Source organism: Gopherus flavomarginatus, chromosome 1 (genome assembly GCF_025201925.1).
Source record: "Gopherus flavomarginatus isolate rGopFla2 chromosome 1, rGopFla2.mat.asm, whole genome shotgun sequence".
Taxonomy (NCBI): Eukaryota; Metazoa; Chordata; order Testudines; family Testudinidae; genus Gopherus; species Gopherus flavomarginatus.
Window position 1 is genome coordinate 101479895 of NC_066617.1, and position 21540 is coordinate 101501434.

General features: G+C 46.3%; 1 long non-coding RNA gene across 2 annotated transcripts; it reads right to left on the reverse strand.

Annotated features, from left to right (window-relative positions):
• Positions 1-1138: 1138 nt before the first annotated feature.
• LOC127036535 (uncharacterized) lies at positions 1139-20204 on the reverse strand. 2 transcript variants are annotated; one of them, XR_007770166.1, is made up of 3 exons: positions 20116-20204; positions 19813-19887; positions 1139-1435 (listed from the first exon to the last, which is right to left on the reverse strand). It is a non-coding gene; the product is annotated as an uncharacterized LOC127036535 (long non-coding RNA). The 2 variants fall into 2 exon arrangements; XR_007770165.1 differs by having other exon boundaries at positions 20123-20197.
• Positions 20205-21540: the final 1336 nt, after the last annotated feature.

Sequence of the window (21540 nt, forward strand, 5' to 3'; positions counted from 1 at the left end):
TGTTCATACACTGGGCCCCCAAAGCTGTCCATATCTCCCAGTCCTGTTCTACAGCACTCCCTGCTATCTATATACTGTATTTTCTTAAGAACAGAAAAACCCACTCACTGGGGACGTGATTTTAGACTTTATTTCACCTATAAGTAATCCACAGCTGAACACAGTTTTAGAGGGTGAAAGGCTAATATTTCAGCCCATAGCGTCTTTAGGGCCATTTGCCTTAAACCTGTGTACCCAGCCACCCTGGCATTTGTGTTAGCATGGCCTCAGCACATGACTCAGAGTCAGCAGTTCTAGGTTCTAATCTTGGCTCTGCATAGATTTCCTGTGGGAGATTGGACAAGTAATTTTAAACTCTCTGATCCTCTTTGCCCGTAAAATGAGGATACCTATTATCGCACACAAGTGTTGAGGTTTAAATTCATTCATATTTTATAAAGTGATTTGAAATAAAGAAAGACATCAAGCAAGTGTATTATTATTAGCCCTCGAAATAGATGGGTTTTCCAGGCTAATGATCCTAAGAATGAGGGAGAAATAATAAGTCATGGTGCTGGAAGAATTGAGTGTAATTGTAGAAGCTGACAAGGGAGCAAAAGAATACAAGGAGAAATCTGTGGCCAGCAGCGTTAAGGAAAATGAGGAGGAGTATTCTGAAGTACATCAGGAACAAAAGACATGCTACCAAAGGTATTAGTCCATTTCCAAACGGAAATAGTAGAATTGTCAATAGTAATGTAGGAAGGCAGAAACATCCAATAAATATTTCTGTTCTGTGTTTGGGCAAGAGCCAGATGATGTATTCATATCATTTAATGATCAACTATTTTCCATTCCACCAGTAACTAAGGAGAATGTTAAACAGCAGCTACTAAAGTTAGACTTCTTTAAATCAGGAGATCCAGATAACCTGTATCCAAGTGTTTCAAAATAGCTGGGCAAGGAGCACTCTGGGCCATTAATGTTGATTTTTAATAGGTCTTGGAACACCGAGGAAGTTCCAGAGGGCTGGAAGTTAAGCCAGCAATGTGCCAATATTTAAAAAGGGATGACCCAAGTAAGTGTCAGCCTGACTTTGATTCCAGGTAAGATAATGGAATAGCTGATACTGGACTTGATTAATGAAGACATAAGAGGGTAAAACAATTCATGCCAATCAACATGGGTTTATGCTGGTATCCTTTTTCTTTATTACAAATGTGGTTGATGAAGATGGTAGTGTTGGTGTATTATGCTTGGACTTCTGTATGGCATTTGACTAGGTACCCAACTACATTTTGATTAAGAAACTAGAACAATACAACATCAACATGATACATCATACATAGATTTAAAAACTAGCTAACTGATAGGTCTCAAACAGAAAATCATTACTGAACAGGCGTGTTTCTATTGATGTCCCGCAGCGATGGTTCTTGGCCCTGTTTCCGGTGACCTGGAAAAAAAACACACACTCAACACTAATAAAGTTTGCAGGTGCCCCAAAGATTGAGAGTCGTAAATAAAGAAGAGGACAAGTCACTGATACAGAGTATTCTGGATTGCTTGGTAAGCTGGGTGCAAGTGAACAATATATGTTTCAAATATGGCCAAGTATAAGGTCATCAAGGAATAAAGAATATAGGCCATACACAGTGGGGGGCTCTTCTCTTGGAAAGCGGTGACTTTGGAAAAGACTTGGGGGTGATCAAATACTCTGGCCAAAAGGGCTAATGCTATCCTCAGCTCTGTAAACAGGAATCTTGAGTGAGAGTAGGGAGATTATATCACCTCTGTATTTGGCACTGGTGTGATCGTTACTGGAATACTGTGTCCAGTTATGGTGTCCACACTTCACTTGAAAAATTAAAAAAGGTTCAGAGAAGAACCACAAAACAATAAAAGGATTAGAAAACATGTCTTATAGACTCAAGGAGCTAAATCTGTCTAGGGTATCCAAGAGAAGGTTAAGGGCTGAGTTGAACCGTCTAAGTACCTATATGGGAAACAAATTTGATAACAGAGGGCTCATCAGTCTAGCAGATAAAGGTATAACAAGATCCAATGGATGGAAGCTGAAGCTAGACAAATTCAATATTGAAATAAGGCACATTGTTAAAAAAAATGTGGGAAATTAATCTGTGGAACAATTTACCATTGGGTTGTGGTGGATTCTCCATCACTGAATTTTTTTTTAATTAAGATTGGTGCTTTTCTAAAAGATCTGCTCTAGTTCAACTACAGCTATCGGACTGGATGAAGGAATTAATTTAAGGAAGTCCTATGGCCTGTGTTAGGCAGGAGGTCAGGCTGGATGATTGCCATGATCTCTTTTGACCTTTCACATTATGAATCTACCGCACTGAGATGCTAACTCTTTAATAATAGGTGATGGGCTTGCTTTCACAGCACTTTGGTGCTGCTAGTCTGTCCTCTAGTGGCTGATTGAGAAAATCACAATTATTCCTGATAACAGTGATGGCTCTGAAACATTTTGTGGCCCAGTGGGGAGCACCCTTTTCTTTTGTTCTTTTCACAGATAGTGTTTCTGGTCTGAGACAAAAAAAGCACTGACTTTGGAGCACTGGCCAGGGGTTACTACTTTGCCCTATTGGGTTTATTTCCCATGGCTAGTCTCTCTCCAGACTGGTGCAGAGAGACTGGGTGCAGTCTGCACTCTGGTGCCACATGTTCCCAGTTCACGCTCCAGTCCTATTGTGTCAACCTCTGGCTTCATGTTGGCTGTCAACAACATTGGGTTGTATAGTTTGCATTTCATCAGCTGCGAGGGGCCCCAGTTAGAACGTGGGCTCCATTGTGCTAAGTACTGTCCAGACAGAAATGGATTCTACCCCAAAGAGCTTACAATCTGCAAGAGAGGGCAGAAGTGCACTTGCAAAGACATACTTGGAATTCATGTCTAGATTAGCAGGTTGGAGGTGCACACCATCCACCAGCTGGCATTTGGAAAGGCCTGTTCAAGAGTAAGTCTGAAAAGGACCGGGATAGACCTGAGGAGAGCGTTGTTTCTAACCATGCACACTCCGCTTCTGTTACTCTTTGGTGAAAGTGGAGGTGGAAGCATTTTCTTGACACTCAAAGTGCAGTTGCCAATATCCCAAGATGTGTACCGGAAGGCAGGAACTGACCTTTTATGTTGACAAATCATGCGACAGTTGGCTCCTGCTTTGTTGTGAGCTGATCACCCTTGGAATGGTCTTGAGATTTTGTGCATACATGGGAGAGAGGAGATGTGCAGTGCCTGCACTGAGAGCAGCTGTCCCAGTTTGTGGGTACTTTGTCTTTTTAAGGACATGCTGAATGCTGCACTCTAACTTTAGCACAACGTTACAGATTGACTTGGCTTGTTTTATTAATGGAAGGATATAAATACATCTGCCTTGTTCTTCCATGTGCAAATGGCAGGCTTTGTCCCGACTCTCTCTGGTGATTAAACTCGCCATCTTTTCAATCACAAATCACATTTCCATGTGTCAGTAGGAAATGGAAAGCTACAAAGTCACTTTGCTTTGTATGGAAAGTGCAGCTCTTCAGCCTAACTCTTGCCCACTATTCCACCCCATCCCCTCTGGCTCAGCTCTAAAAACCCTAGAGCTTTGAGTTAAAAGCAGCAGTGCTTTTTAAAATTTTTACTATTACTTGCTTCTCCTCTGCCCACATAGAAGGAATTCAGACTCCATAAATATCTCATGAAATTGATCAAGTACATTTCACATGCGTGAAGCAATTGACAGTTGTCTGAGGCCCTGGTTCTGCAGAGCAGTCAGTCACATGCTCAACAGCTGCAGGGTCGCAACATGCTCATCATGTGAGGGGAGATGGCACTCTTCCATGGCTCAGGAACAACAATGACCAGCTGTGGAATTAGCTGCAGCCTCGAACTCTGACTGTTCAGATATAGGGCTTTTGAGGGGAAGGTAGAAAGGGGGGGAAAATGGGGCAACCCACCCAAAGCTTACAAAAAATTATGGTAAATATGGCACAAGACTCCACATATATTTGTGTCTCAATGACTCAATTCAGTTAACCCATTTTATATTTAAAAAGGAGCAGGAAGGAAGTAGAGGGAGAGGTTCTAGCTGCCAACCTTGCAAACTTACCGTGGGCTCTGGCAGTCAAGCAGAGCTATTTATGGCTGTGATATAGGCAATAAATATTCTAGTTGATTATAATTTAGTTAATAATACTGTCAACAATGTGTGAACCAGAGTCAAATCCAGCTTGCTGTCCCCTACTGTGTTGGCTCTGCAGGGGGAGCAGCAATAGAAAGATATGAAAGCTTGATGAAGATAGAAAAAGGTCTTTGAAGACACCCAGAGGATCAAATCCATCTCTGATGTAATTCCAATAATTACTGCTGACTCTGGTGACTGAGACTGTCTACACTACAGATTATGTTGGTATAATTTACGTCGGTCAGGGATGTGAATAATCCACACCTTGAGTGACATATGTTATACCAACCTAAGCGCCGGTGTAGACGGTGCTATGTCAGCAGGAGAGCTCCTCCCGTCAGCTTAGAGCATCTTCACCAGAAGAGCTACAGCGATGCAGCTGTACCGGTCCAGGGCCCTCCCTATCAAGTAGTTTGTTGCTGGCTATTACTGGACAGCTATGGGCAATATGAAATTATCCATTGCAGTTGCATATTGTCAATACCCTCAGGACCCAAATTGGACACAAACTAATGTGCTAAGCAATTGATACATTTTCGCCCTTGTCATAAACAGATAGTTAAGGGTTAATGTCTCTCTTATCTGTAAAGGGTTAACAAACAGGGACCCCAAACACCTGACCAGAGGACCAATCAGGAGACAAGTGGAGGGAAGCCTTTGTGGGTTTTGGGTTTGGCTTTGTTCTCTTTGAGTCCTGGACGGGGCTAGAGGTGTAACCAGGTTTCTGCCAATCTCCCTGCTACAGTCTCTTCTCTATTCAGAATTGTAAGTAAGAAAAGGCGGTCATAGTCTTTTAATTTGTTTGTTGCTTAGCATTTTTTAATTTCAGGGCCTGCCGGTGGGCTTCCCTCTGGAGTTCCCATGCGATTGCTGGAAAGGCAGAAAATAGTTTAAAATCTCTTTCAAATTCAGCTATCTTGTCTCCTGATTGGTCCTCTGGTCAGTGTTTGGGGTCCCTGTTTGTTAACCCTTTACAGGTAAGGGAGACATTAACCCTTAACTATCTGTTTATGACAGCCCTCAATGGAAATGTTGCTGTAACACTGAGTGCTCCAAGACATAACCCTGAATGCTCTGAAACACAATAGTGTCTTGGGAGCCAAATGCAAGGTTTTCCCTTCCCTCCCACCCCTCCTACCCACACACCTTTTCAGGCCCCATGCATCTGTGTACCCTAGTCTTGAACTCCCAGATCCGTCCAGGCCCTAAGCTCCCCAGAACCTCATGAACACCCCAGGGTGAAATCCTAGCCCCATTGAATGCAATGACAAAACTCACAGTGACTTCACTGAGGCCAGGATTTCACATGCTGTGCTTTCCCTACCTGGACCTTGAGCTTTTACAGCCCCGGTTCCTACCTGTGTGCTCTCATGGGCACAGGCGCTGTGCTCATAGCTCCCGTCCCTGTTTAGATCCCAACCTGTGATGGTGCCCCGTCCCTCCCCTGCCAATCAGGGCCCATACCTCCTGCTTTCATTAGCTGTGGGCCTGTGCTCCAATGCACAACTCCGACAATCCACATTCTGTATTCCCAGAGCAGGAATTCACTATCCAAGAACAAATCTTATATTTCTGTATTGTGTTTGCACACAGGCTCCTTGCTGACAAAGAACTAAGTTTTTTCGCCCTATTTCTTTGGAAAGTTAATTCACCTGAGAGTGGTGGTCTTGGATTTGGCCTAGGTGCTAGACATAATGGCATAGCCATTTTGAAACCTAAGGGATCTGGAATGACCCCTTGAGCCATTAAGCAATTCAAGGAAATTTTAACTGCCACGAGCCATCAGGAAATTTCCCCTGCATTTGCCATAAAGTCTCAGATTTGCCATGTAAACTGAGGATCCTAATAATGTGGATGTGCACAATAGACTGGGCGCTGTACTTCCCAGAGTGTGGTATTTTTGTCCCAAGTTGATACTATGTTGTTGTTGTTGTTTTTCCTTCAAGTGATTGTGCACATACTCATGATTGTAGGGTCATGGAATGTATGTGTGCACAATACAGCCTGCAGAACAACAGTTATTGTACATATCTGGTGAGTAACAGATTCTTGGTTTTTTGCAATAGCAGTCCTGGGTTTCCACACGTTGTGATAGGTGGTGTTACCATGTGGGTGTGTACCTCTGAGTGGCTTTGTTCCTCAGTCTAGCACCTGCCTTCCTTTACCAGAGCACCACCCACTGAAAAAATCTTTAACTTAGTCTATTTTTTAAATACCCCCCTCTTTTTAAACCAAGAATTTTGCAGCAAGTTCAATGGAAAATGGTGCCCTAGAGAGAGAAAGGAATTAGGGGTTGAATTTAGAGCTACTGGAAGCAGGTGAAACTATACTGCCTGTGCTGGAGCTGCACCTAATTCTAACAGTTGGAGTTGTGACCACGGCTGCTAAAATTCTAGCACTGCTATACATTTCCAGTGGGTTCACTGGGCTGACAGCAAGAGCCCAGCGTGCTCAGCAGTGGAAGGTATCAAGCAAGCTCCTGCTCTGTTTACCCAAGCTGCTTATCAGGTGTGATATCCTGATGTCTGCCACAACATGAAGGGTGCATATTATGTATCATCACTGGGTGGAGAAGCATAAAGTTTCCCTTACAGTGACTGAGGTACCATTTAGCAGCAGAGTTTGGCCCCTTTGTCGTCCTCTTCTGTACAAAAAAGCTCAATCAACTTGTTAATTTCAGTCAACTATATCCGGAAGCTAAAGCAGGGAATGAAATGAGGCCAGTATGTACAGTTAAGACCATGCATAAATCTGTGTTGGATTGGAGCCTTGGGGCATAAAGGAGACAGGGAAGAAAGTTTATTTTCAGACTGTTTACAAGACCACAGAGGGAAGGGTCAGGTCCTGTCACCTTCTCAAGTCAGAAGTAATTGTTCCTTACAGAGCATTCAAGTCTACATGTCCTTGCCTCTGAAAGCAGGTGGATGTCCAAATCATTAGCTATTTCAGACACTGATGTCCCAGTGCTCACTGTGTTATTTTTGGACAACATTGTAAGGGAACCAGCAGCTCTGATTTTTGTCCATTTGATTATAAATTTGTCAAAAGCACAAAAGTCTGAATAAGTGGCAATAGCGGAGGGGAATGATACTTTTGGTGGAGAAATAAAAGGAGACTCACCCACATGTAACATTACTATTGTATTCCCAGACCTAGTACCTTGGATACCCTGATTCTGTGACTGCCATGGATCCAAAAGTTTGTCAACCTGGACCAGAGAGGAAGGGCATCCTTGTCCTGAGTCACAACCTGGATTAAAGGGGCTGGGAAAAAATCCATTACTGCCTATTACAGCCAAGGCCTTAGTTCAGCACTAACGAATGCAAGAGCAAAATGTAGCTCTACAAATCCACATTTACAGAGCCAAATTCTGCTCTCAGCTACACTCTATAGGTCTAGAATAACTCCAGTAATTTCCATGAAGATACTTCAGCTCCACACCTTGCAGCTAAGAGAAGAATCTGGCCTGTCGAGTTAAAAGTAGTGGCACCAACCCCATTCCACTCTGTTAAAAGCTTTGTTAGGCATGAGAAGAGATTCTACATTTTGTGAAATTAAACATTGGTAGAAATTTTCAAGCTAGGGACCATACAATTAGTTACAGAAATCCATACTTAGGCACCTAAATAGAAATGGCCTGATATTCAGAGGTACTGAGAGATGCAAATTTCTGTTGAAGTCTGTGGGAGCAACAAAAAAATTGGACTGGGAAATCCATATTCAGAGTATTTCTCAACCTCAAGTTTTGCTTCCCCAATCGGTGTCCTGCTGCCTGACTTTTAACAACCTATGCACATGTACCAGTTTCTCTGTTTTCCAAATCCACTGGCATTTATAAAACATCACCTCAATATTTGATCAGAGTACATATGTTTAAACAGTGAAAACTGCCCAATATAGGGATTATAGGATGATGGAGGAATTAGTATTCTGTCCTACTCCGGGTGTAAGCAGACTCTTAAATTGACCACATTATCCTTCATTTCTCTGACCTCCTCTTTGGATCTAGTTACTTGGGAATAATATGGCCAAGAGATGGATCCCTCTTCACAATAAGGCCAATGTGTCTGCCCTCTGACACTCAGTGCATGTCCATTTGAGGGAAATAACTTTTTCAAATAAACTATTTAATTATTCTGGTGTACTGAAAATGTATTAGACATTCATCCATTACCATGTGTTCTGATTAATAAGAATAATGAAAATGTAGAAAAAGCAATTTTTTCCTGTTAGAGTCTGAGATTATAGCAACATTTGGATGCAGATAAAATCAAAGGAAGCACCAAGATACAACCTTGTCATAAACAGATAAGTAAGAGTTAATAGAACAGATCAGTGAGCCAGGCTGTCACTTGACCAGAGGACCAATCAGGGGACAGGATATTTTCAAATCTTGAGGGAGGGAAGTTTTTGTGTGTGCTGTTAGAATTTGGTGGTTGTTCACTCTGGGGGCTCAGAGGGACCAGATGTGCAACCAGGTTTCTCTCCAATCTCTCCGATACAGGCTCTTAAGTTCAAAATAGTGAGTATTAGGTAGATAAGGTGAGTTAGGCTTATGTTTGTTTTCTTTATTTGCAAATGTGTATTTGGTAGGAAGGAGTTCAAATTTATATTTTGCTGAAAGGATTTTAATTTGTACTTGTATACTTAGGCTGGGAGGGTATTCCCAATGTCTATAGCTGAAAGACCTTGTACCTATTCCACTGTAAATTTACAAAGATAATTTTTACTGTTTTTCCTTTCTTTAGTTAAAAGCTTTTCTTGTTTAAGAACCTGATTGTTTTTTTTATTCTGGTGAGACCCCAGGGGACTGGGTCTGGATTCACCAGGAAATTGGTGGGGAGAAAGGAGGGAAGGGGGGAGAGAGAGGTTAATTTTCTCTCTGTGTTAGGATTACTTTCTCTCTCAGGGAGAGTCTGGGAGGGGGATTGAGAAGGAGGGGGGAAGGTGAATTTTCCTCTGTTTAAGATTCAAGGAGTTCGAATCACAGTTATCTTCCAGGGTAACCCAGGGAGGGGAAGCCTGGGAGAGGCAACGGTGAGGGAAAGGGTTTCCTTGTGTTAAGATCCAGAGGGACTGGGTCTTGGGGTTCCCCGGGCAAGGTCTTAGGGGGACCAGAGTGTACCAAGCACTGAAATTCCTGGTTGGTGGCAGCGCTACAGGTTCTGAGCTGGTAATTAAGCTTAGAGGAATTCATGCTGGTACCCCATCTTTTGAACACTAAGGTTTAGAGTGGGGGTTTATACCATGACAAACCTGTTTACCAGAACAAGAATATAGATAATGGGAATCACATTGACCATAAAAATAAAGTGAACAAGTTTTCCAGTCAAATCCCCAAATCAACCATTTCCGCTAAGAAAGAAGAGTAGAAAGAAAAAGAGAAAAGGATATATCCAAAGCTCAGACATCTTCTTGCATACCTATATTATTTATAATGATTTTAAATCCTACATGATAACCCAATATATTAAAAGAGGAAAAAATAGTTCTTTTGGGAACAGCTGCCACATTTAATCCTTTAAAACAGAGTCTCTGGTCTTTCCCTTCCTCGTGGGTAGCTTCTCCACTCTTCTTACAAATCAGAACACAATTTTATCCATAAATGGCATCTTTTCCTTGAATAAAAAAAAGTGTTTCATTCTGTGTGTCTTCAATCGTTCAGTGAGTGGAGCATCCACACCACTGACATAACGTATCTGTTTGTTTGGCACAAGCCAGCTCAGAGTGAGACATACGGCCTCATCTGGGGAGAAGTTAGGAATTAATCATCAATATGTTATTTGGCAACAATAAAAGGGGGAACAAAGCACTGTGAGGGCCAACCCATCAGAGTGTCAAAGTTTGTCCCAGAAAATGGAGATACTTAGCTAGGCCTATTAGTAATGAGATTAGTTGGCTGGACTCTCTCTATATTTTAAGAGTGTGTGAATTAGCTGCAATTACAAATTGAGCTGAAGTCATATACAATTTATGAAGACTGTTGTACTAGATTTTATGGACCTAATTGAGAGAGCCAATTTATTCTAGGTTGTTCTTTTGGTTTTGTGTTCACAGTTGCCTTTGCAGATAACCTCCAAGGCTTTCCATGCTCTGTTACTGATAAATATTTTAGAGAGAAAGGGTGGGTGAGGTAATAACTTTTATTGGACCAAATGCTGCTTCATAGTAAAAGCTATTATCTCACCCACTTTGTCTCTCTAATATCCTGGGACCAACATGGCTACAACAACACTGGAAACAACAAGTGGTTTAGATTCATTCAACGTTTTGTAGACTTGATGTTAGAGCCTTTGCAGAGGCCAGTAGATTGGATAATTGATTCAAGTGGAAAAAAGAGAATAACATTAGTTCCACACATGTTTTTTGATTCCATGCCTTAGTTGAAAGTAAGCAAAAATATTTGGAATGAGGATGACAATATAAAAAGCACATCTTAAGGAACCCTAGCACACCAGCATAGAAAATGGCAGCCAGTCATCTGATAAACCATGACCAACTGCATGGAACGAGGCTAGATCAAAATATTTTTGTTTTTGTGACTGGGGCATAGAGGGGAAAGGGATGGAGTTTCAAACAAATTCAGTTCAGGTTGAGGAGGGTGGGGACTGCTTAAGATGGCTTCACTGATTGGGGAGATGGCTTTTGCCCATCAATCTGTGTGATGAGGCTCAATTTTATAAAGCGCATGTTGAATATGATGTAAAGCATTCCGTCCCTCCCAGATGATCCTTCACAAATCTTAACGGGAAAGCTTGTTCTATACCAGTAGTTCTCAACTAGGGGTACATATACCCCTGGGGGTATGCAGAGGTCTGCCAGGGGTACATCAGCTCATCTAGATATTTGCCAAGTTTTACAACAGGCTACATAACAAGCACTAGCAAAGTCAGTACAAACTAATTTCATGCAGACGGTGTGTATACTGCTCTGTATACTGTACATTGAAATGTAAGTACAATATTTATATGCCAATTGATTTATTTTACAGTTATATGATAAAAATGAGACTGAACAATTTATCAGTACTAGTGTGGCTGTGACACTTTTGTATTTTTATGTCAGATTTTTGTAAGCAAGTAGTTTTTAAGTGAGGTGAAACTTGGGGGTGCACCAGATAAATCAGGCTCCTGAAAGGGGTACAGTAGTCTGGAAAGGCTGAAAGCCACTGATCTATACCATGGTTTATATTTAGGAAGCTAAGGTGCCTCTCCTGCCTTGTATCAGCGGGGTAGCCACGTTAGTCTGGATCTGTAAAAAGCAATAAAGAGTCCTGTAGCACCTTATAGACTAACAGATGTATTGGAGCATGAGCTTTCGTAGGTGAATACCCACTTCATCGGATGCATGTAGTGGAAATTTCCAGAGGCAGGTATAAATATGCAGGCAGGAATCAGTCTAGAGATGAGGTTAGTTCAATCAGGGAGGATGAGGCACTCTTCTAGCCGTTAACACCAGTTACACCATCACCGGATGTAACCGGATCAGCCATATCACCAGTTCATTCACCTGCATGTCCAACAATGTAATATACGTCCTCATATGCCAGCAATGCCCCTCTGCTATGTACATCAGCCAAACTGGACAGTCTTTACGGAAAAGGATAAATGGACACAAGTCAGATATTAGGAATGGCAATATACAAAAACCTGTAGGAGAACACTTCAACCTCCCTGGACACACAATAGCAGATTTAAAGGTAGCTATCCTGAAAAAAACAAACAAACAAACAAACAAACAAATCAGGACCAGACTCCAAAGAGAAACTGCTGAACTTCAGTTCATTTGCAAATTTGACACCATCAGCTCAGGATTAAACAAAGACTGATTGGCTAGCCAACTACAAAAGCAGTTTCTCCTCTGTTGGTGTTCACACCTCAACTGCTAGAAGAGGGCCTCATCCTCCCTGACTGAACTAACCTCGTTATCTCTAGATTGATTCTTGCCTGCATATTTATACCTGCTTCTGGAAATTTCTGTCAGACGCATCTGGTGAAGTGGGTATTCACCCACAAAAGCTCATGCTCTAGTACTTCTGTTAGTCTATAAGGTGCCAGACGACTCTCTCTCCTGATTTGGAGCACTTCAGATATTCCAAATGCATTTGAAGATCTCTGGCCTGCCGTATAAACAAAGTTGAATAACTTCTCCAACTCCACCCAATTTCTGTTGAAAGGGGTAATTTCTGGAAGACAAGAAGAATAAGGGGAGGGAGGAAATAGCCATTTTTATTAGATTAATTGGACCCATGAAAGGGGGAATGGAAATTTGTCCCACCTTAACTGGCAAAATGTGATGCCTGGATGCTGAGGCTAGGAGGACATCGGAAGTGTGATAAGTGGGTAGATCATCCCTTATTTTATGCAAGAGTGGTGGTCTATTACTTGTGTGAACAATGGAGATACATGAAGGAAATGTAACTCCTAGGTTGGGCCAGTTTAAATGGGACATAAGAATGACTACGGAATCCCTGAAATACCCACAAACTGTGGCTTCAATGCTGAGTAGCACTTATTGACATAAGTAACCCTAGCAATGGGGTTATAGATTCTTCTCAACATAAGTCAGTTTCAGAACTGAAGGAAATGTTAAATGCTGAGAATTGTTTTCATATTTTGAAACCAAAACTAGAACTGAATCTGGTATTAAAAACCTCACTTGGACTGCAGCTCTTAGGGGCAGGGACCGTCTCTTATTTTGTGTTTATACAGTGCCTAGCACAGTGTGGCCTCTGTTACTGTAATATATATAATGAGCTGCATAAAATGCCATCTTGGTTGAAGATGGAGATGCCTTTCATCCTATAAAACCATTGCTCACTTCAGCCAGCAGTTCTACTGCAAGAATAAACAGAAGAGGATATTTAAAGTATGATTCTTCATTTATGGTGTACTGAAACACTGTTAAAATTGTAGGCAGTGACTTTAAATTTCAAGTTTTTATTCCTGGTCCTGCTTGCAAGCTAGGGGACTCTGTAGGAAAGCATGTGATCACTCAGTCTGTAGCCAGACAGTCTAGACTCTTAGAGTATGGTGGGTGAGCTGAGCCTCTCTGTTTTAGGGAGCAGCCTGCTTTGTCTCTGTTTTTCAGCTTTTGTTATTGTGTGAATACAGGTATGTCTCATTTAATCATTTCCCTGCCATTGCTGGGGCCTCCAGCACCAGGGCACCTCGGTCCCTTTTGTTCACTGCCTGTGGCACATAATAGTCTAGTCTGCTGTGGGCTGTAATACTTTGGTCTCATTTCAGTTGTTGGATTTAGGGTGCAGGTGCTGGCTGATGTCGATGGCCTGTGCTATACAGAAGCCCTTTTGTTTGTTTTCTGTTTAAACTGATTTTTACCAAAAAACTCTTGGGTTTTAGAAAGTATTCATTTTTTCCTGGTTTTCACCCTACTTTTGTATCAGTCAAATATATAAAAAAATAACTTATCAGGAAAATACAATACATTGCATGAGATATGTATTACGATAGTACCTTAGTCTGTGTATATGCAAAGCTGCCTGTTGAAGTAAGGCTATGTATTAGTCTAGAAGATACACACAATACACAAACAGGCATGCACGTGTAACCCTTCTGCCCCTCTGAGTTGGCAGCAACAATGGCCGGGTTCAGTATCCAGGGGTTCCGTTTCAATAACCCAATGCCAAACCAGCTCGAGCCCCCACCCAGTGACCTGGGAAAATCTTACACACACCCCTAGGCGCCTCAAAGAGGCAATGCTTCCCCTCTCGCAAGCACAGAGTCTCGGTGTAGCAGAAAAGATGTAATACATGAGATAAACAACAAACACTAAATTGGGAAAAACACCTCAACTAGAGTTCATAGACCAAACCGTGAGCAAAGACCCACCCCAGGAAATTGGGCTGTGTCCTCTTTCCTGGGCTCTTGAGTCCAGCAACCCCCAAATCACCCACAGTCCCAAAAGTCTCTGTCCTGGGTCAGTGCAGTCCCAAAGTTCGAGAGTCTATCTGCAGAGGTCTTTCCCCCACCCCCCCAGCCTGGTAGAAAGGGGCACCTTACGTGGTCCGGGGCCAACTACCCTGCCTCTCCGTGGGTTCTGCTCCCGCCTTCTCCACGAACTGCTCCGCTTTACCAGCCGCTCCACTCTGCTCCTCCAGCCGTCCTCAGAAACTGCTCTGCTCCACCAGCTGTCCTGTGAGCTGCTCCAGTTGTCCCTGCAAACTGCTCGGCTCCGCTCACTCTGTGGGCCGCTAAACCCGTGTCTCAGCTACTCCGCTCTGCCAGCCGCTCCGCTGCCACCAGCTGTCCCGTGATCCACTCCAGCTGTTCCCACAACTGCTCCACTCCGCCAGCAGCTCTGTTCCACGGTCTAGCTTTGGGCTCCCCACTAGTTAACACAGTACTCAGCGCTCTCAGCTCAGTGATTTTAGCTTTTTAGTGATTTTCAGCTCTTAGTGATTCCAGCTCATAGTAGGGGAGCCCCAGTGCTAGTGCACCATTACCCCAAAGTGATTTCAGCTCAGTAACATATATTTAAATTCTTAAGGGAATAAAAAAATCAACTCTGACATTCCACAGTGGAGAGAGGAGGGGGTGCAACTGGTGCTTCTGGCTCCACAAGCAGCCAGCACCACCAGGCACAGATACCTGTCCCCAGCCTCTCTCAATTCTCTGGGTTTTGGAACTCATGTCCCTTGTCTAGCAAGTACCACCCAACTGAGGGTGAGCAATTTGTCACCAAGCAGTCCCACAGCTCAGCAGTCTGGGATATGGTAGGCGTGCCTATGCAAATACACTCTCTGAAATTCTTTCCACCAGATGTCAGTGTAGAGCTTATCCTGACTCTGCTTACACACGCAAGCTCTGAAGTGCTTGCACGTCTGAACATACTGATGACTCTCACGTCCACCCCGTACACTTTTCAAGCTGTTAGCAGATAACAGTTTAAAGATTTGACACACTGAAATGGGAAGAACACAAAAATCTGTCTCAGAATATGTTTCAGCACACAAGGAAGTTTAAAAAAAAAAACAGAGAAAAGGATGAAGTTGAGTGTATGCACTGCAAATGGTGTAGCGCAATTATTAAATGTAAATATTGTGACAAAGCTCCAAGCCAGTATTTGTGGGTCCCACACTTCCTGGCGGATATAATGGCCTCAGAAGTTTGGGATCACCTCTCTTTCCCAGTATGGTGGCAGAGGTTACCACTTACTGAGCTATTTTCATCACAGGCCAGTATGGGATGTGGGAAGGTGGAATACCCACAGTTTTTGTTGCTCCTTAGGTACCGCCTCATCTCCTGCCTGGACCAAAGTCTATTTCCTTTCAGAGGGATCTCTGTAGATCGTGCGAAGGGGGGGAGAAAGGGGGAACCCGGGCCCACCCTCTATTCCAGGTTCCAACCCAAGGACCCTAATAGCAGCAGCTGTTTGCAGCTTCCCTCCTCCACTGACACTGCTTTACTTCTCTGGGTTGCTTCCCCATGCTCCCTTTTCCCAAGCTTCACCCTTACCTCAGAGCTCAGTAATGCTTCCTCTCTTCCAGCTCCTTTCCCCTGGGCTCCTCTCAAGAGAGGACTGGCAAGGAGAGCTTTTAAAGCAGTATAATTGGTTCCAGCTGTCTCCATTAGCCTATCAGACTAAACTGACCCTTTCTCAGTTAATTGAGGTCAGGTGCCAGCATTAGCCTAACAACTTTAGCTGGTTAAATTGGCTTCAGGTGGTTTGATTGGCCTGGAGTAGCCCTTGTTTGGCTATTCAGGGAACAGGGCCCTGCTCCTTCTGAGGCTGATCTATCTGCCTTCCACTCTCGTGAGGCTGGTTTGCTGGCTGGTTGCCCCCTGGCTGCTGTGGGGAGGACCCTGTAGGTGTGACCCTCAGAGGGGAGTGCGAGGCTCCACTTTTTCCATTGTTTTTGGGGCCCCCCTGGCTGGGTTGCTGCTGCAGGGGAGCTGTTACTGCTGCTGGAGCTGAAGAGGGAGTAGAGGAGGCTTTGTTTTGTAGGGTGGGGTTTGTTACATCCCTGCTTCTGTGGTGGCAGGTTCCTTAGCTGGGGGAGTGGCCTGGGGCCCTCCCCCTAGTCCGTCCGCTCCTCTACTGTCACCACCACTGCCCCCTCCACCTTTCAACTTGCCTTCTGGCTCTGTTCTCTGCTCTCTGGCCTAGCAGTTGGTTCTGCCCCTCTAACCATCCAGAGAACGTAGGGGCAGCAAACAGGCATTTGTTTTTCAGATGCCTGTGGGTGCTCGTTTCCCTTCCCTTCCTTTTGGTCTTGTCCTCCCTCCCCTGCTGCATTCGGCCGGTGGGCCCCCTTTTCCTCTGCCTCGCCCACTGCCCTGTTCTTGCAGCTGCTTGCCCCCTCTCCCCTTGCTTCCTGCCCTGCCCGTCCCCCTTTTAGCCGTCCTGTTTGCCCTGGTTTGCTTTTTGGTCCTTGACTAGTTTGTTTGCCCTGCCCTTGTCCCGTAGTGCAGGCCTGGTTCCCAGCCCCATTCCCCCTCCTTTTTTGGTTTGGTTGTTTTTGACCCTGCCCTGTTCTTTGCTCCGTGCCTGAGACACACCTGCTTTAGCTCCCCTCCTGCATTCCGTCCCCTTGCTTCTTGCCCTTCCCCCGGGTCGGCCCTTATTGCCTGTGTGCCCACGTTCCGCTGTTGGCGTTTAAGATTTGCCCTTTCTCCCCTTTTTTCATTGGTTCCTTCACTGACGCGCTCTCCTCCATGATGTCTTAGTTTTCCCTTCTTTTCCTTAGTGCAGCCAGGGGAGCCGGTTTCTTTTTCATCTTGTGCTGGCGTTGTGTTCCTTGTTCCCCTTTGTTCCTTTCTGTTGGTGCCCCTCCGCCCTGCTTTCAGCTTAGCGGGTGGGGTGTGGTAGCCGCTCTTCCCCTCACTCCCCTGCCCTTCCCTTTCCTCTCTCCCCTTCCTTCCATTCCTCTGCTTTAGTGGCCATCCCCTTCCCTCCTTTTCTGTGGTGGGTGATTCGGGGGGTGGGACTTCCCTGGATGCCCCTGCGGTTCCTTTTTGGTCCCCCTCCACATACCCTCCCTTGCAATGGTCACCTCGACTGCTGCTGCCAGGCTGCCCGCCATTGCTACCATTGAGGCACTGTCAGGCACGGATAGGGGCTCCCGAGACTCCACTGTTGCTGCCGAGACCTTGGCTGCCTCCACTTCTGAGACCACTCCCTTGGCCGGTGGGAAAGGCCGGGGGACGAAGAAGGGCAAGGGCCCTGCCCGGAAGGTGAAACCCGCCGTGGCAGTGGTTCCTTCTCCTGCTGCGGCCCCGTCAACAGCCGCAATCCCTCCTTCTCCCTTGCCCATTGTTCCCTCCACCGGCTGTGGGGGTGCCGCTCCCTCTGCCCTCAGGGCGTACGCCCAGGTGGCTGCAACCCCTCCGCCCGCTGCCTCGCCGTCTACTCCAGCTGCCTCCTGGAATACCATTCCTGGAGGCCGGGGCCCCTTTCTCACTCTCACCAGGGAGCACGGGGTGCGTTGCCTCCTGGTACCAGCCTCACCCCACGTGGAAACCTACGTGTGGCGTTGGCGCAGGTGGTGGGGCTCATGGCCGTGATGGCGGCCTCTAAGATGTTTGGGAAGGTGGTGTTCTTCCTGGCGTCGGTGGCTGCTGCGCAGGAGGCAGTGGAGAGGGGCTTGGCGGTGGGGGGCGTTCACGTCCCCCTCGAGCCTTTGGAGGACCTGGGCGTACAGGTGGTTCTCTCTTCTGTTCCTCCCTTCCTCCCCAATGCCGCCCTTCCTCTCCACCCTGGGGAGGCCCCTGTCCGTCCTCAGCCCCCTTTCATCTGGCTGTAAGGACCCCGCCCCCTGCCACGTTTTGTCATTCCGCTGGCAGGTGCAGGTTCAAGTTCCTCCGGAGGCACGTGACGGGGAGGCTTTGGAGGGGTCCGTTTTGGTGCCCCATCGCAGGGCCCAGTACCAGGTTTATTATTCGTCGGGGGTGGCCCGGTGCTTACTCTGCCAGGTGGCAGGGCACGTCCAGAGGTACTGCCCCCTGGCCCAGCTTGGAGGGGCATCTGGGATCCCCGATACCCAGAAGGGCGTCAGCTCTATCGTCGCCGGCAGCCCTGATCGCCTGGTCCCTGGGGTCACCCTCCCTCCATCCATGACTGTTGTCAACTCCACTCGGGTCTTGGGGGAGCCCTCTCCCCCCCGACGTGCCCAGATGAGTGTGCGGGCCTCGCTGCTGAGGCGGATGGTAGACTGGGGCCCGCGGAGGAGAGGGTGGCAGGGCCGGTAGCAGGACTCGAGCGGGGCTTGCCTCAGGGGGAGTTTGTTCCTTTCCCTGTTGTCCAGCCCTTGTCTTCCCTTGCCCTCCCGTCATTGCCCTCGCTCTCTGGCCCTCACCCAACTGGCCAGCCCCCCTCTTTGGGGAGCTGGGAGCTTGTCTGGGGGAGATGCCATAAGTGGGGAGCATGGGCCCAGCACCCCCCCTCGCTGGCGAGCGGGAAGGGACCCCCTGTAAAACTATGAAGGGGATCCTGGTGCTGGGTGTTCCATTGCCTCCCCTGCTGACGTTCATTGTTTGGAGTCGGCCGAGGTCGCTGCAGCTGCGGAGGCCGGTAGTACCATCTCTCCTATGGAATCCCTCCCTGAAGGGGTTCCATACAGTGCCCCCACTGCCCCGTTGCCATCTGTGCCCCCTGTCGGCGCCGCAATGGCTACTGCCCTGGCTGCTGTTGAGGGGGAATCTGCAGCGGCAGGTGGGGACTTTGCCTCTTATTTTTGCCGAGATCGAGGCCCTGGGCTTGACCCTAACCACCGAGAGAGTGGACGCCCCCCTGTTGGAGGGCCTTGGTACGGGCGATTGCTATCTGGCACCTCCACTCCTCCCCTTCCCTCCGTCTCGGGTGGTTGCCCCTGTTTTGGCCTCTGCAACTCCCCGGCCCTGACCACCTGCCTGGCCGCGACTGGTAATCTGGCTGACGCTGCCGTGCCCATTTTGATGCCCTGCTGGCTTTCAGGGTTGGTCACGGTTTGCTGCGGAGTCCAATTGGCGTCAAGGCTGCCCCCTGTTGAGTCAGCTGTACGTTCTGGCCATTGAGCCCTTCCTTTGTCTCCTTCGCAAGAGGTTGATGGGGTTGGTGCTCCATGAGCCGGAGGTGCGGCTGGTTCTGGCAGCATACGCCACCAATGTGCTCCTTGTGGTCCAGGACCCGGATGACCTGGTGTGAGTGGAGGCTTGTCAAGCTGTTTATTCGGCGGCCTCCTCCGCCCTGGTCAATTGGGTCAAGACTCAATTATCTTGGTAGATTTTTTTCATCTGCAATTTCTTTGTTCCCTTAATTTAAAAACTGGTCATTTAAAGTGCTCTGGGCGGCTAGTTGTCTTGGACTCAGAAATTTAATTTAACAACTCATGTTCAGAGCCTTGTAAGTGTGTCCTGGTAACGATGTGGGCACATCATAGTAAGGAAGGTAAAGTTAATATTAACAATAGCACTACATTAGGATGACCATTTAAGAGAAGGAAAGCAAAGTGAATCTGGTTGCTGTGACCATCAGAAACATTCCGCCATAGGTTTTCTATAGTAAATAGTTAAGGTTTTACTAAGACTTTCAGCTCCAGTGTGTTATGTTTGCCAGCAGAAGGCAAAACAGTAGCACCTTGCTTGATAAAGATAGAAGATCTAAACCAATAGTTCAAATGAAATCCCATTGCACTTACCTCTCGGGCTGCCACTTGTTTGTCTGTGTCATGATTTGTATGGCTTTCCCTCTCCACTGACGCCCAGGCTGTGCTCTAGGAGGACAAAGAGCAAAGCTTTAAAAAGAAAGCAGAACCAGGAAACTGATAAAATAGAAACCGAAAGCAGATCCGATGGGGATTTTAGTGCGTGTTTTGCAAGGTTAAATTAAGGTCTTGGGGCTCTGGTTAACAATCCTGCATTAAATTGCCTTTCATCATATGCAGAAAGCCTGTCTGTAGAGAAAAGGTTTATATCGGAATGAGCATGAAACTCTTGGGTACCTCTTACCACCCAGTTCAACTTTCAGCCATCAGACGGCTCTCTAATCCTTCTAGAGTCCAGCACGGGAGAGGGAAGGAAGTCACTGGGGGACCTGGCTCAGAAGAGAGCTGAGGGCTCTGTGGGAGGAGCTGGCTGTTGAAAGAAGTCCAGGCAGCTTGAGAGCTGGGTCTGGATCAAATCACAGCCTGTTGCTGGCAAGGGATTAGCACTAGCTGCTGCCAGTGGTACATCAGGTAGAGAGGTTATACCAAGACTCTTTCCTTCAACACCTAGTACTGGGCTGTCCTTGGCCTTGGAGACTCTTGAGTTAGGAGCTGCTGAGCTGGTCATTTATCATCTCTTTTGCCTGTGACTTTAAAGCAATTGTGCTGAGTTATCCTCTATGTTATCACAGTGAATGGGTGCTCACGGAGGGCGACAGCTGAAAGAACCCAGTGCTTGAAGCATCTAAAACATTCACCTCCGGGGGGTGTGGTTCACTCAGCGTGGTACCAGATACCTACAAGTCAGTGATCCACAGAACTCAGCCATGCCCTGCACTAGGCTTTGGATACAGTGTCCCATGGCTTGCAAAGTACAGCTCACACCTGGGGGGGCTGCCAGCTTCTAATCCTCGGCTCTGCTTACAGAGCTGTGAAAGATCTGCCTTGCTCCCTGAGGGACAGAGCAGTGCATAGTGTGGATGTGTGCTGAATCAGGGGAAGATTCAGATACAAAGGCGCAGTGGTACCTCCTGTCGTTGCTGGGTTTTTTTGAGCCTCGCTTTTGTACCAGCATGTGAGTCCCTTATGCTGTCACTGGAACCTATCTTCAACATCCCTGGCTTTGTCACTGCACGGAACTTTCTGTGTTGCAGAGATTATTTTGGTCAGTTTAGCATGAAATGAATCTGCACTTAATGCATCTTTTCGAGCGTAGCCACCAGATGGCTTCAGATCATGCCAGTGGCTAGAAATTTGGACTACGATAGCGGTACCAGCAGGAACGTAACAGTTGAATATGCAGGAAGAGCTTCAATGTCTGTCAGTTCAGTTCAGTACGATAGTTGGTTAGGGTCATATACACACGACTGGGAAAATGCTAGACACATGAGGTGAAAACTTCTAATGTGAAGCCTTAAGAGAGACCAGGGTCTGTTCTGGGCAGCCTAAGGAGGCTAAAGGGAGACAACAGGGGACATGGTTATTTGGAGGAGGGGGACTTGGGAGGTCTGACTGTGGAATGGATGAGACACACACAAGAGCCCAATGCTGTTTTGGGCCTGAGGCACAACGTTCTGGGAGTTTGGATCCAGGGTTTTACTTCAGCTCATTAAAGGGATGGAGGCCTCCTCAAACTGCAGACTTGGAACTGGCCTTCCCAGGAATGCATGGACAGTTGGGTCTGGTATTTTGGCTTGGGCCTATTACTTGTTCCTGTGTGTG